Genomic DNA, 15,751 nt, shown 5'->3' on the forward strand with positions numbered 1-15,751 from the left:
GTACCACTTGGATATATCCTTCCCCTAGGCCGAACCATCTCATTACCTCCCAGAGGTAATCCCAAGAGACCCTATCAAACGCCTTTTCCGCGTCAAGGATTAAGGTTGCAATAGGGTCTCCTGGGATCTCGGTGGCGTCAAACAAGGTAATGACCTGCCTAATATGCTCAGTCGTTCCCTTTCCTGGAATTAATCCGTGCTGCACAGGACTGACCATGCCCTCTATCACTTTAGCTAATCTTTTTGCTAAGATTTTGGAAAAGATTTTAGCATCTGAATTCATTAGCGTGATAGGCCTATAGGACCCAGGAGCTGTGGGTGGCTTACCTTTTTTGAGAATCACTATTACTTCCGCTCCTCCCCAAGAGTCTGGAATTGAATGCCCCTGTTGGGCCTGGATAACTTTATCTAGTAGATCTAAAACAAGGACTTCCTGGAAAACTTTATAAAACTCGAGCGGGATCTGATCTGGGCCTACCGCTTTTGCTGAAGGGAGATCAGCTAAAGCTAGGGTTAGTTCCTCTAGATTAATTGGGGATTCTAACCTTACTTTCTCCTCCTCGGGTAATTCCGGAGCTAAAAAGTGCTTGAGATACTGCTTAATCTCTGAGCTCCCACCTCCCCCCTCTGGGTCGTACAGTTCTGTGAAAAACTCTCTAAACACCTCCCGAACGCCTTCGGGATCAGAAATCAAGCCCCCTTGTTTATCCAGAATGCCCTTGATGTCACCTGCAGCTACTTTCTGCCTCGTCCTTACTGCTAAGATGTGCCCAACTCTCTCGCTTTATTCGAAAGCGTGCTCCTTCTTTGCCAGGTAATTGGCAGCAGACTTACTGGCGATACCCTCTATTGCTTCCGCTTTTAGTACCATAATTTTCAATAGTTGCTGTTCCAGGGGCCTGCCCATTTGGATTAATAGACACAATTCTTCCTCCGCCTCAGTTAAAGTTCTGACTAGTTCCTCCACTCTACTCTTCTCTTCTCTCTGCTTATGTAACGAATAACTAAGTGTCTCTCCTCGGACTCCTGTTTGAACGCATCCCAGGCATTACCTGAGGATGTGCTCCCCTATTAATAGTCCAGAATTCCCTAATCCAATTGCTCATATACCTAATATAACCATTGTCTTTAAGAAGGGCCCTCTCGAATGTCCAACAGTATGGGTCAGTGGCTACACCCGCTAAAAATTAATAGATAGTATTAAAGGGTTGTGGTCCGAAATTATACGGGGGAGTTTCTTAATTTGTGATCTGGTTAGTAGAGAGTTAGATATAAAAAAATAATCTAACCTTACAGGAATTGTATGTGGGGCTGAGAAATATGTAGTACCATCCAGCTGCGGGTGTAGATTGGCCCAGAGGTCTATCAGAGCGTTATGTTGTGCCATATCTGCTAAAGCATGATGTGATCTTTTCTTCCGCCCAGTATACCCCTGCCCAATTTGAATCTCAGTCCCGGAACGACTATTAATGTTGAAATCCCCATAACATATGATTGGCTCGGGCCACCTAGCCAATTCTGTATCCATAAATTCAAATATATCCGGGTCATCCTCTGTGGAACCGTATATTGAGACCAAAGTCAACTTTTCCCCCTTAAATACTAATTCTACTATGACACACCTCCCCCACTGATCCTCGGACTTCCTAGACACTGTACATTCCCTCCTTCTACCCAATATAGTTACTCCTCTTGTCTTAGACCCTTGCTTTGTTTGAGCTAATAAGGTAAACCCTAACTGCTCGAGCAGATAGCCCTTCCCTCCCTCAACATGCATTTCTTGCAAACATACCACATCCGGCTTCATTGTTTTCAGCATCGCCGATACCCGAAGCCTTTTCTGTATATCATTCAGCCCGCAAACATTAACTGAAGCAATTCGCCAATACATTAGAATATATCAAAAAGTTGTTCTAACTTTCTTGCCGATTTTTTAAAGTAAAAGGTGCTGTGTAGTCGGTTCTTTTGTGTGTGCCGTGTGCGTCCTATGTCTCCTACCTCCCTTCCCACCCCCTCCCCTGAGCCCACCCTCCCCTGCCCTCCCTCCCCCCTACAGGCATATAGGTCACCCATGACCTATGTGTGGACGCTTGGAGTGCAGCTGTCGCCTCCTCCTCCCTCCCTTACGTGCTAGTCACCAACTATAGAAAAAAAGTGATCCTCCCCTAAGATTCAAAGTTCTGCAGTAATTTGCAACCCTAATGTCTTTTTTGGGCTTCCCCTTTCTCTGTACCCCAGGACTTCCACCATATGCTCTTTTGCCTTAATCTCAGAATAAAACATTTTCACATGCCCCTTAGTAATCACTTTCAGCTTGGCTGGGTATAATAGGTAAGCCTCCGACCCCACTAGGGCCTGTAGGGGAGCAATAAGCTGCCTAAACCTCCACCTACGCTCAACAGTGACATGACAAAAATCGGGCCTAGCAAAGAAAGTGACATTATTAAAAGAGTGCTTGGACTCCGGCTTTGCTTTTTCCAAGATTAGCTGTCTCAGCAGAAAGTTGCCCACAAAGATGAGTATAGCTCTAGGTCTACCCTCTTGGACCCCTGTCTGCCCTCTTTTAATTGTGAATGGGAATCGATGTGCCCTCTGAATCTCTACCTCCCACTGGCATGAAGATAGCTCACAACAAATAGTCTGGCGTCGTCCCCTTCCAGCCCCTCTGCCACCCCCAAAAGTCTGATGTTATTACGACGTTGACGATTTTCATAGTCCTCCATCTTCCATTGTACATCCTCGGACACTTTCTGCTGATCTTGTTTGAAAGTCTTGAGGCTATTGAGGTCATCCTCTAGCTTCCCTGTCCTCTCCTCTGAAATGAAATGAGAAATGAAAAAGAAACTTAATAAAGCGCACTGCGGCCAAGCGGCTTCCTGGTGCTGAGACTAGACTAGACTCTGCGGGGGAGACCGAGGGAGCTAACAGGGGAATGCCTGGGAAAACAAAAATGTTTTCAGAGCTTTACGAAAGTGGGCATAGATGGGGATAGAATGGATAGAGAGAGGGAGAGTGTTCCAGAACCGGGAGGCCAGAACCGAGAAACGGGTGCCCCCCGTTCTGGATTTGCGAAAGCGGGGGACATGTAGGAGGGAGAGAGAAGAGGAACGAAGAGTACGGGTCGGGGGTGTAGGGAGTAATCATAGAACTAATAAAGAGGGGAGCGGAGTGGGTGTAGGCCCGAAAGGCCAAGCAGGTCAATTTGAAAAATGATCTGAGGTGCACGGGGAGCCAATGGAGGGACTTGAGTGCAGGCGTGATGTGGGATGATTTGGGAAGGCGGAGGATGAGGCGGGCAGCCTGGTTTTGGATGGCCTGTAGGCGGAGGATTTCATAAGCAGGTATGCCTACGTACAGGCCGTTCCCATAGTCAAGGCGAGAGGTGATAAGGGCCAGGACTATGGATTTAAGGGCATCCACTGAGAAATACCGGGAGATCTTCCGGATGAGGCGAAGGGACAAAAAACAAGAGGATACGACGGAGCTGACTTGGGCATGCATGGTGAGGTCATGGCTGACCTTAATGCCCAAGGTCCGAACGGAGGGGGCCGGAGAGGGAGGGGAGCCAAAGGAAGGGGGCCAGTGGATCGAGGACCAAGGATTGGAGGGACCACCCGTGAGGACAAGCTCCGTTTTATCAGGATTGAGCTTTAAATGATTAGTGCTCATCCATTCAGAAATAAAAACTAAAGTGGAGCAGAATTTAGGAAGGGAAACTGAGGGGGAAGAAAGATCAAAGACGAGCTGGAGGTCATCCGCGTAATTATACACAGAGACCCCCAGCTCGCGAAGGGAAATGATAAGGGGGTGGATATAGAGATTAAAAAGAAGAGGGGAGAGGGAGAAACCTTGAGGGACCCCACAGGTAACTAAACGAGGGGGAGCGGAAAAACCCGAGAGGTGAACCGCTTGGGACCTGCCCGAAAGAAAGGACGCAAGCCAAGAAAAGGCTACGCCTCGAATGCCCGCTGCGCTGACACGGTCGAGAAGAGTGGCATGGTCGACCATGTCAAACGCAGCGGACAGGTCGAGGAGAACCAGGGCTTGGGGAAGATTGGTGTCAGCTTTCCCCTTGAGTTCGTCCAGGACGGCGATGATCACTGTCTCCGTGAAGTGTCCTGGTCGAAAGCCTGCCTGATGGGAGGCCAGGAGGTGGTTCTCCTCGACATAAGAGGACAGGCAAGATGTGACGTGGCTTTCAAGGATCTTCCCCAAGTAGGGGAGAAGAGAAATAGGCCGGAAGTTAGAAGGGAGAGAGGGATCTAGTCCGGGTTTCTTAAGAATGGGAAGAACCATTGCGGTTTTAAAGGAAGAAGGAACAGAACCCAAAGTCAAAGAGGCGTTAAGAAGGGCAAGAGGAGGAGCGGGACAGCTGGTGAAAAGAGCTTTGAGGATCCGTGCCAGGGCACAGTCCGCTGGCGAGCCAGATTTGACTTTGGAGAGCAAGTTAAAAAAGCAATCAACGGAAATGGGAGAAAAGTGGTCCAATGACGAGGGGGGCAGCGGGAGGGGACAGGGAACACCGGTATGCTGCGCCAAGGGAATTTTGGCCTTTATGTTGGCGATCTTGTCAATGAAATAGTCGTTAAGTGAGAAGCAGAGGGTCTGGGTAGGGACAAGACTGGTGCTGGTGCGGTCGGAGGTGGCGAGATGATGAACCAGGGAGAAAATTTCTCGGGGTTTATTGGCAGAGAGAGCAACTCTCTCGGTGAAGTAGTTGGTTTTGGCCGTCAAGATCGCTTTTTTATAATCGTTAAGGAGGAGTTTATATTTAGCGCAGAGAGTGGGGCAGTAGTTACGTCTCCAGTGGCGTTCCGAACGCCTGAGATCGAGTTTAAGATCTTTGAGCTCCCTGGTGAACCATTTATGTGCGTCGTAGGGGCGGACAGATTTAACCTTTTTAAGCGGGGCAACCTGATCGCAGGAGGAAGAGAGCCAGGTGCTAATGGCTTCTGTCTGCAAATCTAAGGAGAGACCAGTAAGATCAGGCATTGAGGAGGCCAGGGAAGACGAGAGTAGGTTGAGATCCGTTTGGTTCCAGCTGCGAGCTAGTATATTTTTAGGTAAGGGCATTTTGACAGTAGATGCGGAAAAAATGGAAAAAGAGATAGTGAAATGATCAGACCAAATACAGGGAAGTATAGAAGGGGGTGAGACATCACGGCGCAATGACCAGATCTGGTCAAGGGTATGACATGGGTGGGGACCAAAATGTGAGGCAAGAAGTTCAGACACTGGAGGGTGGCAGAAAAGTCTTTGGAAGAAGAATCTTCTCTAGGGTCACCTGGCCAGTAGTTGAAATCGCCAAGTAGGATGACCGATGAGTGGTTGACCGCCAGAGTGGCCAAGAGATCCTGCAGGGTAGGAACAAATAGGGGCATGGGTTGAGGGGGACGGTACATGAGGACGACGGTGAAGGGGTCAGGGAGATTAAGCGAACGGGCCACCAGATAATCCACATTGGGTATTGGTGGGTGGTCAAGGAGCTGAAATTTCAGGGTGGAGCGAATAATCATCGCCACACCACCCCCAGCCTTCCCAGCCGGGCGATCAGCACGAAGGGCATAATAGGTGTCGGGGAGAATAGCCAAGAGATCCGGGAGAGAGTCGGTAGAAAACCAGGTTTCGGTGAGAAATAAGTAATCAGGGGAATCAGTGCTCAGGAGATTGAAGAGTTCCATCCGATGCCTGACTGCAGAACGAGTGTTTAGCAGGCAAGAAGTAGCTACAAGGGAAGTGGATGAGGAGCAAGAAGCAGGCGGGAGAGCAGGAGAGGAAGAAATGGGGATGTGAGTGAGAGGAGGTGAACAAGGAGGGTGAGGGGCAAGAATACCGAAAGAGTCGAGGCGTTGCAGCAGAGAGGGGGGGAGGGGGGCCAGGTGTGCAGAGAGTTGGGCTGAGGAGTAGACCAGAGGACGGGCAGGGTCTGTGGCCCCTGGTCCCGGCCGGTCGCGGACGGGCGCAGACGGGCTTGCCTTAGGCGCGCCCGCTGCGCCCGTCCGCTGCGCGTACGTGGGAGGCACATGTTTTATAGCGACGTTCAGGGCGTGGGCTCGGAGAAGTGCTTTTTTAATACCCTCGCCGGTATGCTGTCGCCAGAATGCACCAGCCCAATTGTTAAACTTGCCGCTTAGCAACCCCTTTGTAAGACCACGGGAATCCACTCTCATCGCCGTGGGGGGATCACTCTCTGCCCATCAAGAATTTTTTGGAGAGGAGGAGGAGTGAGATGCGACTACTCACTGCAAACCATCAGCAGCCATCTTGCCCTTCCTATTTTAGGGTTGTAATGCTAAATGATACCCCCCCTTGCAGTATGTGATACGGGGCCCCTGAAGGGTTGTAGCCTCCTGCGCCACATGGGCTACATGGGCTTCATTTAGGGGTCGAACTAGCTTGTGACCCTTGGCACTGCCTTTGCACCTCCTGGCCTCAGCAAAATCAGTTCCAAGAGCACAGAGGCAACTCTGTATTCTTTTTTTTTAATCTGTTTTCCATTATACTATTAGTGAATAATATTCTATTATTCACTATTACTGTAAAAAAAAATAGAGCACATGTAGCTGGAATGGGTCCTTTGGTGGCAACTGTGGTAAGTAAAAATGGTTTTAAATAACCATGTTGTGTGTGCTTGTTTGTGACAGTGTGTTTAAGTGAGAGAGCGTGTGAATGTGTGAGCATGTGTATCTTGATATGTAAGGATGTATATGGGAGTGAAAGTGAGTTAGAGTCAGTGACAGATAGTGTGTGAAATTATGTGAGATTTACTATTCTTTGATGCAAGGTAAAGATGCACTAAAGTAGCGGCAATGCTTTGCTTCAAAGGGAGAGAGAATGAATGTCCCATATACACTAAAGTACAGTGTATTTTTTCTCTTCTGTGTGCTGGTGCACTTTTGGCAGTCATGCACCATTGTACACTCCCTTGCTCCATAGTGCATAGTGTGTACATTCTTTGAAGCATAGTCTTTGTTCTGGAACTGGTCCCTTCCAGTACAAAACACTATGCTTTAAAGTTTTCCCCACTTTTTATGTGTGCTGTACAATGCATCACTCATACAAAGTTGGTAAAACAAGGAGAAATTTAAACATTTCTCCATGTTATGCCCTGCCTCAAGAAGGCATACATTTTGGCACAAATTCCTGTCGGTAGATAGATTTTGCATCAAACCATTGGGTGGTTATATGGGAATTTCCATGCACCACCCATGTAATGTACTCTTGTCGTAAAGTAAAGAGTTAGATTTAGAGTGAATGCAAGAGAGAATGACTAACAATGGGTGTAATGGGGTGTGAGAGTATGAGTGAGAATGAATGAGTGAGTCTAAGTGAGAGAATGAATGATAGTGAGTGACTGTGAGCAACAATATGATGTGATGCTTGCGAGTTTGTTGTTGGCTCTCTTATTCTGGATGTTAATACTGTTTTAAAGAATTATCTAGGGCAAAATACTGGCAAACGTGCAGTAGTTTTTGATATGACAGACACCTGTGATAAAATACTGACACTGGAATACTTGAGGTAATTCACTGCAAATAGGGCACCTGTGGGAAAAACCTACCATTTGTGAGGACATTATTGACATGTGGGCACCAGTGGCAGATTCCTGGTGCTAGCACAATAGAGGTAATTCTTGACATAAATGTGGACAGCTTGGCATGTGAGAGTGTGCATCCCTGACACAATGCTGACCTTGACAATAGGGGCTTATTGTAGACATCTGGGTGTCTTATGGCAAATGGGCAGATTGTATGCCATTTTTGCTCTAAGGGGTCACTCATGGAATATGGGTGCACCCATGACAAAATATTGGCCCCGGCATATTAGAGGGTATTTTTGACATATGGGGCTCCCATACCATATTTTGAAAAAAATCGGGTCCAACTCCTGGGGAATGTCAGATTTTGTTGGCTTGGCACACCATGAAATGATTTAAATATTGAACGAGTACCCTTTCAACACCTATGGCATTTGAGCAAATTTAAGTGAAAATTGTGCTTTAAAATGCACTATTTCACCCCATTTTAGCAAATGTAAGTGAAAATTGTGCTTTAAAATGCACTATTTCACCCCATTTTTTTAGGTCTCGCATGAGCTGTCTCAAGCGAGACATTTAGTAAGCGGGTTTTGAAAGTGCTACCCAGAGGCAGCCGGCCACCAGCTTGCTGGTACGCGCGCGTACGCTTCCGTCATGGCTTATTAAGTGCACCGCTCACGGGCACCCTTCCAGCCCGCGACAGCAATCACTTTCAATTTGACAGTCGCGTCACGCGCGCGAGTGCACATAACTGCCGTCTTCGATGCCATCACTACTTGAACGCCAGCCCTTTTTGCGGTGTGTGTTAATTGACCAGTGATTTTCCACGTGGATTTTGACCTGGGCAAAATTTTGGGATGGGATTTTCACGTAAAACTTGTGTTTCGAAAGACCAACGCGTCTCTCCTAAAGTCCCATTCCTGCCTCGTAAAAGCAGTAGCCCTGGCCTCACTATCCCTCAAAGCGCCAAACTGCACACACTTTCACTTTAAGGGATCATTTTGCTGTGCTTGTACCATGCTAAATCTAGATTTAGAGGGGGTTCACTAAGTAACCTATTCTCCTTACCACTGGGTCAATACAGCAGCTTCAGTATCTGCACTTGCCCTTTTGATGGCTATTCTGATAAAAACATTTGCACTTTGTCTTATTCTGTACATTTTAGGATATCTATACTAAAAGGTTTTTATTTTCCTTGTTGAAACGATCTATATCATTTTAAGAAATGTAGACCTTTGTGTTTTTGGCAGGTGCTATCGGGACATAATATTTGTAATGCTGTTGGCTCCTTTTAAAATCTGTTGTGAGACTGTATAATTCCATGCTTTTTTAATTATGTTGCCTGATTCTGTTTGTCTGGGCTTTTCTGATTATATACCTATAATCTAATGACGTTTTTATTGATTGATTGATTGATACTGGTGGGGCAACCTTCTGCATCCGTAGAGTAAGAAAGCGGAGAAGTGAGGGTAAAATTATTAGTAGCATAAATACTGATGTATTTCCCACACCGGCCAGACTGAGGGGTGCAACATCAATTTTACTTCATACATATATAGATTGCTTACTTGTTTGTTTAAGTATCTAAGTATGATCTATTTCACCTCATTGACTCTGTGGCTACCAGCCCCGGAACTGAAGCTGTCGCCGGGGTCGGACTCAGGAGGTCAAGGGGTAGCCCCTATGCAAGACTCGGCATCTTGCTCCAGGGCTGCTGGTGCTCTAATGAGGGCTGGCTAGGGATGCCCTTGTGGTGGGGCTACACGCCTCCTGCCGACTGCCTTACCTTTGTTGGTTCTTGAGGTAATGGCAGAGGACTTGTTGCTTCTCCCAGCCCGCCATACTGTTCGGCACCGCGGGCCGCAGCAGTTGCAGGGGTCATTATAATTGGAATATCTGGCCCGTGCGCCAGTTCGTAAGTGCCTCGGGCGACCAGAGAGTGCAGAGATGCTTCTCGGTTGCGAGTCCAAACAGAGCAAGTGGGCGGGGTTTCAGAGACCTGACACTAGATCTCTCCAGCCCCTCCAGACAGGTCCTGCAGGCAGCTGACAATGGGCAGTATGAGGCAAGGGGGGGACCCCTGAATTTGGTGTTGTAGGAAGTAGGCAGGTTTGAGGGGCGGGTAAACAGCAAAGCCATGCCTGGGATGAAGGGTAGGCAGCAAGTTGGGTCCCCTATTGAAAGTGGGTGTTTTAGTGGGGAGTGGCCTATCTGGTAGGGTGGCTGTGCAGCTAGACCAAGGATGTCATTGACCGCACGGGTACTGGAGGCAGATGGAGGACAGGGGATTAGGAAGATGGGAGGCCGGGGGGTTTGTCGGGTTCCCAGGCTGCGTTCAGAGGCGTGGGTGGATGGGGCCATGGAAGTGGGTATGGTGCCCTGATTCCCCCTTTAGTTTTGGGATTCAGCCAAGTCTGGGTCAGTTACCAGTCAATCAGGAGTTTCAGGTTGGGACATCAGCGGCGGGGACAGCGTAGCAGCTGGGAAGGTCTAGTGTGCCCTGAAAACCCCGGTCCGAAGGCAGAGTTAGTTTCCGTCCAGCCAGCTCGGGGACATGGTTGTACCTAGCAGTGGAGAGGCAACGTTTAGAATCTGCGTCCACCTTGCAGGTTTTCTACCCATCTCAGGATATTTATGATGCCCAGTTTGGTGATGGTGATGTGAGTGATGGAGAGCTGCCGGGCACAAATGCTGATTGTGGGTAGGCATGTGGGGGTGATGGATAGGATTTGGATTATGCGGATGATTAGGTAGTATAGGGGGAGATTGTGGATGAGGAGGTGGGTGAGAGTGAGTGGTGGTCGGCACCTCAGGAAGTGCAAGGGGGGCAGGCGCTATTAGAAAACGATGGAGCATTGGTGTTTTACAGCCTGTTACAGTGTCAAGAGTGAGGACGGAGCCCATTCAGTAAAAAATGCGACTGGTGTCAGGACAAACGGCTTTAGCGTGGGCCCCGACTTTGAGGCCAGGTAAGACATGTTATGTGGGCATCGGTGGGGTAAAGGTTGGGGTGCAAGCTGTGAGGGGGGAAGCACAGGTGTGTGCAGCAAGTTTGCATCTGTCAAAAGGTAACTATGGTTAGGACCAAGGCATGGGTACAGATGCGGTTGGGATGGAGGGAATGGAGAAGGAGGGAGTGGGAGCAAAATTCAAGACTGCGGGGATACAGGTCGATGGGGATAAAGGTGAGGGGGATTAGAAGGAGGGTAAGGATGTGAGGCACCACAAACTACCTTACATGGGCATTACAAAGCTGTTAGGGGTGCATTTGATGTTAGCAACCAGAAAGCGCATATGGAAAGGGAAGTATGTGGAACTCTTCAAGCTTCTACATTGGGATATACAGGTGAATGAGGCCCCCAAAGAAGAGCTGTCATGCAGGTCCAGGGTTCCAGTCAATATCGAGAACTGGACCACAGCATTTCTCGTATATGCAAGAGTGTATTGTGAGAAGTATCCAGAGAGGTGTGTGGCCTTGTTTAAACACCTAGATGTAGTACAGATGGTGCAGGTTACTTTTGGAGGGTGGGCTGAGGTCCATTACGATGAAGAGCTTCGGGTGTGTCTTGCAGAGGATGCTGATAAGGTCTGTGGGGAGATGGATTACGAGCTGTTCATACAAACTATGACGCCTGAATGGACAGCCACATCAACTTATACAGCGAGTAGCTGGCAAGCTATCTGTAAGCCCTTTCGGGGGAGTCCCACCCCAGCTGTAGTGGGTACAGTGGGGAGAGGTTAAGGGAGACCTCAGGGGCGTGCTGGTCTTACAACAGAGGCATGTGTTCTCTGAAGTTCTGTAAATACAGACATGAGTGTTCAAAGTGTGGAGCCAAGCACATGCTCACACAGTGTGGTCCCCAGGGCGGTGGATTTAGCCATTAGGGAGGTCAGTGGTTAGGTCCCAGTGAACAAGGTAGAGGCAGGGGAGGGCTGAATCCCATGGGCAAGGGCGAGTACGCCAGTTAAGGTTGAGAGGTTGCGATATTGGCTTGACTTATTGAGGACACCAGAGGGAACGGGATCTGTTGTTACCCGGGTTTCAGTTTGAGTTTCGTTTGTGTTATGAGGGTTCCAGGGCGAGCCAATGGGTGGAAAATTTGAAGTCGGTAAGAGGTCAGGAGAAACTGATATGGACCAAGCTGATGAAGGAAATGAGTGAAGGGAGGATAGAGGGGCCTTTTGCCGACTGGCCGCTTGAGAACCTGCAGATACCGCCTATCGTGTGTGGTCCCCAAACACAGGGAGTTCTGTCTGATTCATCACCTTTCTTGGCTGGAGGGCTTGTAGGTGAACTATTTAATTCCTGAGGCATGCAGCATAATGCATTGGTTGACATGGTGGTCAGGCTGGTGAACATCAGCGGAAGAGACACGTTGACGGCTAAATGTGATGTGAAATCTGACTTTTGGCTCCTGCCAGTTCACCCTGAGGATTATTCACTGTTGGGAATTCAGTATGTAGGGCATTTTTATTGTTGACAAGGTTTTGCCTATGGACTGTTCAGTTTCATGTTCTTTGTTTGAAGCATTTAGTTATTTCTTGCAGAAATTGGTCAATCACGTGTCGAGGAAAGGCAACATGACACACTATTTAGATGAGGTTTTCTTGCTGGGTGCGCCAGGTTCACAGGATTGCCAGGATAGTTTGTTGTGATTTTAGGTGTTGATGGAGGATGTGGGCATCCTCTTGCCCCGACAATACAGTTAGGCCAGTCCAGGTCATTACTTTTTTATGGGTGGAGTTGGACTCCAGATGGAAATCAGGTTACCAGAGGACAAGAAGTTGAGATGCCTGCAGCTTTCGGACAGGATTTTGGAGAAGGCAAAGGTACAGGTGAACGACATTCAGGTTTTGCTCACCCATCTTAAGTTTGCCTGCTGTGTGATATGAGCGGGCAGGACTTTTTGTTGGAGGTAGGGTTGGGTTCTAGCTGGGATTGGGCTTTCACACCATTGGCTATGGCTCAAGGCAGGGGTGAAGGGAGATCTGAGTCTTTGGTAAATTTTTCTTACCGAATGCAGTGGCATCCCTATGGATGGTATGGGGAAGGAGCTTGAATGGTCCATTCAGTTGTTTTTCAGATGCAGCCGGAGGGTATGGCTTTGGCCTTTTTTGGTAAGTGTTGGTGTCCGGAAGCCGAGGGGGCAGGAGTATTGCTTGCCTCAAATTTTTCACTTGGTGGTGGCTGTGTGTTTGTGGGGTCAGCAGTTTGCCAATAAAACAGTGTGGTTCAATGTGGACAATATGTCAGTGGTGAATGTGGTCCACAGGCAGCCAGCGAGGGATCCTCATGTTTGGCAGTTGTTACAAGTGTCTGTTTTGGAATGCTAGTGCGCAAATGTCATTTTTAAGGCACATCATATAGTGGGTGTCCATAATGAAATTGCTGATGCATTTATGGTCCCTCTGCAGGATCATGTGGAGCAGCTTATTCTGGGCTTGTCCACGTCCACTCGGAAGGCGTACAGACTTGCGTAAGTGTATCCAGTCTGGGGCAGTGCGATGGCTTGGCGACAGCAGCGAGCAGGAATGGAGAAATTATGTGGTGCAGTTCATTATGACCTTGATTGATAGGGGTTTGTTAGCCATTGCCACAGCAGGCAAGTTAGCAGGCATGGCATTTTTTGGGAAAGATACTGTGGGATAATGAGCCATCGGCTGGTGAAATGGGTAGGAGGATATTAGAGGGGTGGTCCTGGGAGAGAAGGGCCGGTACCAAAGTGAGGTGACCAATCACGCTAGACATTCTGAAGAGGATCATTGGCCGCCAACCACAGGTGCGCAGGGACGATGGGGACACGTTATGTTGTGATGATGGTGTGGCTGTTCTTTGAGACTTTCAGGTGGCGGAGGTGGTCAGATCCTAGATACAGGCCGGAATTCATTGGCAGGATGTTTGTATACTTGCAGGGTGGTGCAAGTATGTCCACAGTCAAAAACTGACCAGTCAAGTCGCTGTACATGTGTAACGGAGAACTGGTTTGGAGAAGGGTAAGGCGGGATTCTGACGAGCTGGTGAGTGACTGCCTAGCGCTCTCCTAGTGACTGACAATAAAGCAGTAAGACTTGAATAAGGGGAACAGCTGTTAAGGTGACGGAGCAGGGATTTAGACATCACTGCTAAAGGTAGAGTCCCTAGTTGGCTGAAGCGGCCCAGCCAGCTTGCCTCCAGGTGTGCTCTCCCACACTGATAACTAACTTCAACTCCCTTGGAAGCAGACAGCCGCAACTGCTGCTTCTTGCCACAACCAGTAAACAATCTCACTACTGTAATCCTTCAAGGCAGCTACCTGCCTTCAGACACTACTCACCCATTTTACCTGTCACCACCTGTTTTCCCATTGGAAGATCAGTTACGGGAGTCTGACTCCAGATAAGGAGTGGGCTGCTCCGAACTGAGTTGCAATTCGTAAGATGATAATAATCAGCAAGTGGCTTTTAAAGGGTGCTTCCTTGACCTCCCCTTACAGAAAAACTTATCTGGCCCGGCAGGAAAAGAGAAAGAGTCTAAGTAAAGGATTTAGAAGGTTCAGACACAGCCCAGTTTTCATCATTCAATCAGGTCGCAAAAGGGTATCGCATATGCTTACAAGAAGGAAGAAAAACTTCAAAACCTATTGTCAGCAAACAGTGTTATGGTTAAATCAGCAAGGGAATATTAGCCATTAATTTCAGCAGAAGTTTGTATAGTTGAAAGATCAAAAAAAATTCAGACAAACTCAACATTCTAAAAGACCCCGTTGGAGTTATTTTTTCTGCTCCAGGTGACTCGAACTCTCTCCCAGACCCGATCATACCAACAAAATACCATAGCAGTCTGCCACAAATCACCTTGAATTTAGAGCTTCAGGAAGGCCTGTGGTCTCTTTGTCCAAGGTGGAGTTTGAGTAGAGCAACAAGTCTGTTTGGGGCCCGGTCAGCGATCTGGAGCTTCTTTCATTGAGATCTATGTTACCATGATCCTCTGCTGAACAAAAGCTATTCCACACATCTCCCAGATTGCTGTAAATGAATGGAGCTCCACTTCCAATTGAAGCAATAGTGGAAATCAAAAAAGGTCAAAGCATCTTTGAGCCTAATTTGGTGAACTGGAAAGGACTTGGTCTGTCGGAACTTCAACAATCATGTTTGGGCCTGTCAAGATGCCTTTACCCAATCATCCAAAACAGCCAAAAACAGCATCGGGAGCAACCTGTGGATTTTTCTCCTAAGCAAGGTCCACTCCCAATTGAAATATCAGTGGAAATCAACAAAAGCTCAAAACCGCTTGGCGCCTTATTCAGTAGACCACAAAGGACCTTGTCTCCTAAAACCTCAACAATCACGTTCGGGCTTCTTAAGGGGCTTTCTTCTAACTCCCCAAAATAGTTTTTTTTTTTAAAAGCAAGGAAAGCAATCTGTGGACATTTCTCTAAAGCAAGCAGGGCCAACCTGTAACTACAGACCCAGAGACAGTATGGGACATTCTGGTTAGAACATAACAGCTAACTCTTGATGCCCTAACGTATCAGTCAAATAAAATGAATGTGCAAATAGTGCTATTGAATCTTATTGCTATCTCAATTTCAGGAATTGACCAGAAGCTGGCTGAACTAAACAATCTGATTATCCGGGCACATGCATATCCGGCCACAAACAGCATAGATTGCACTTGCGCTTCAGTAGTCAACAAACTTGTGACCGTCCCTGAGGCACTGACCACTCTAATAGAAGATCTAAAAATAAGTCTTAAATCTCCAAGGCACAAAAAGGATCTGCAATCCCATGTGCAACAGTCTCCTTTAACGGGTGGATTTCAGGTCCCCAGAGATATGAGTGGATCTGAAATTCCCAAAAAGTACAACAGGCACCCAAAAGATGACCTAACCCTTCATAAGATAAACAACAAAGTGGACAGATCCGATATAGGAGCCAGATACATGGATGACTCAATGCCATGCACAGGGATGAAAAAAAACCCAGTAGGTTTTAAAGAAGAACCCTCACTCACCAACCTACTTTGTGGCATGCTTCATCATTGGGTTCCCAGCTGGGCTGCCGAATGCAACCCAGCTGGGCTACGACGCCTGAGTTACAGTGGAGCGGGTTGTTTTTGTGTGTGAGAGGGGTGATTTTAGTGCAGTTTAAAAAAAACTCTAGAATCCTCAATCGCTACTTTATTCCTGAGGTCCTAGGGCACAGTTAAAAGCAGAGAGGGGATATTGCGAAGAT

This window comes from Lissotriton helveticus, chromosome 5_1 (assembly GCF_964261635.1).
Source record: "Lissotriton helveticus chromosome 5_1, aLisHel1.1, whole genome shotgun sequence".
NCBI lineage: Eukaryota > Metazoa > Chordata > Amphibia > Caudata > Salamandridae > Lissotriton > Lissotriton helveticus.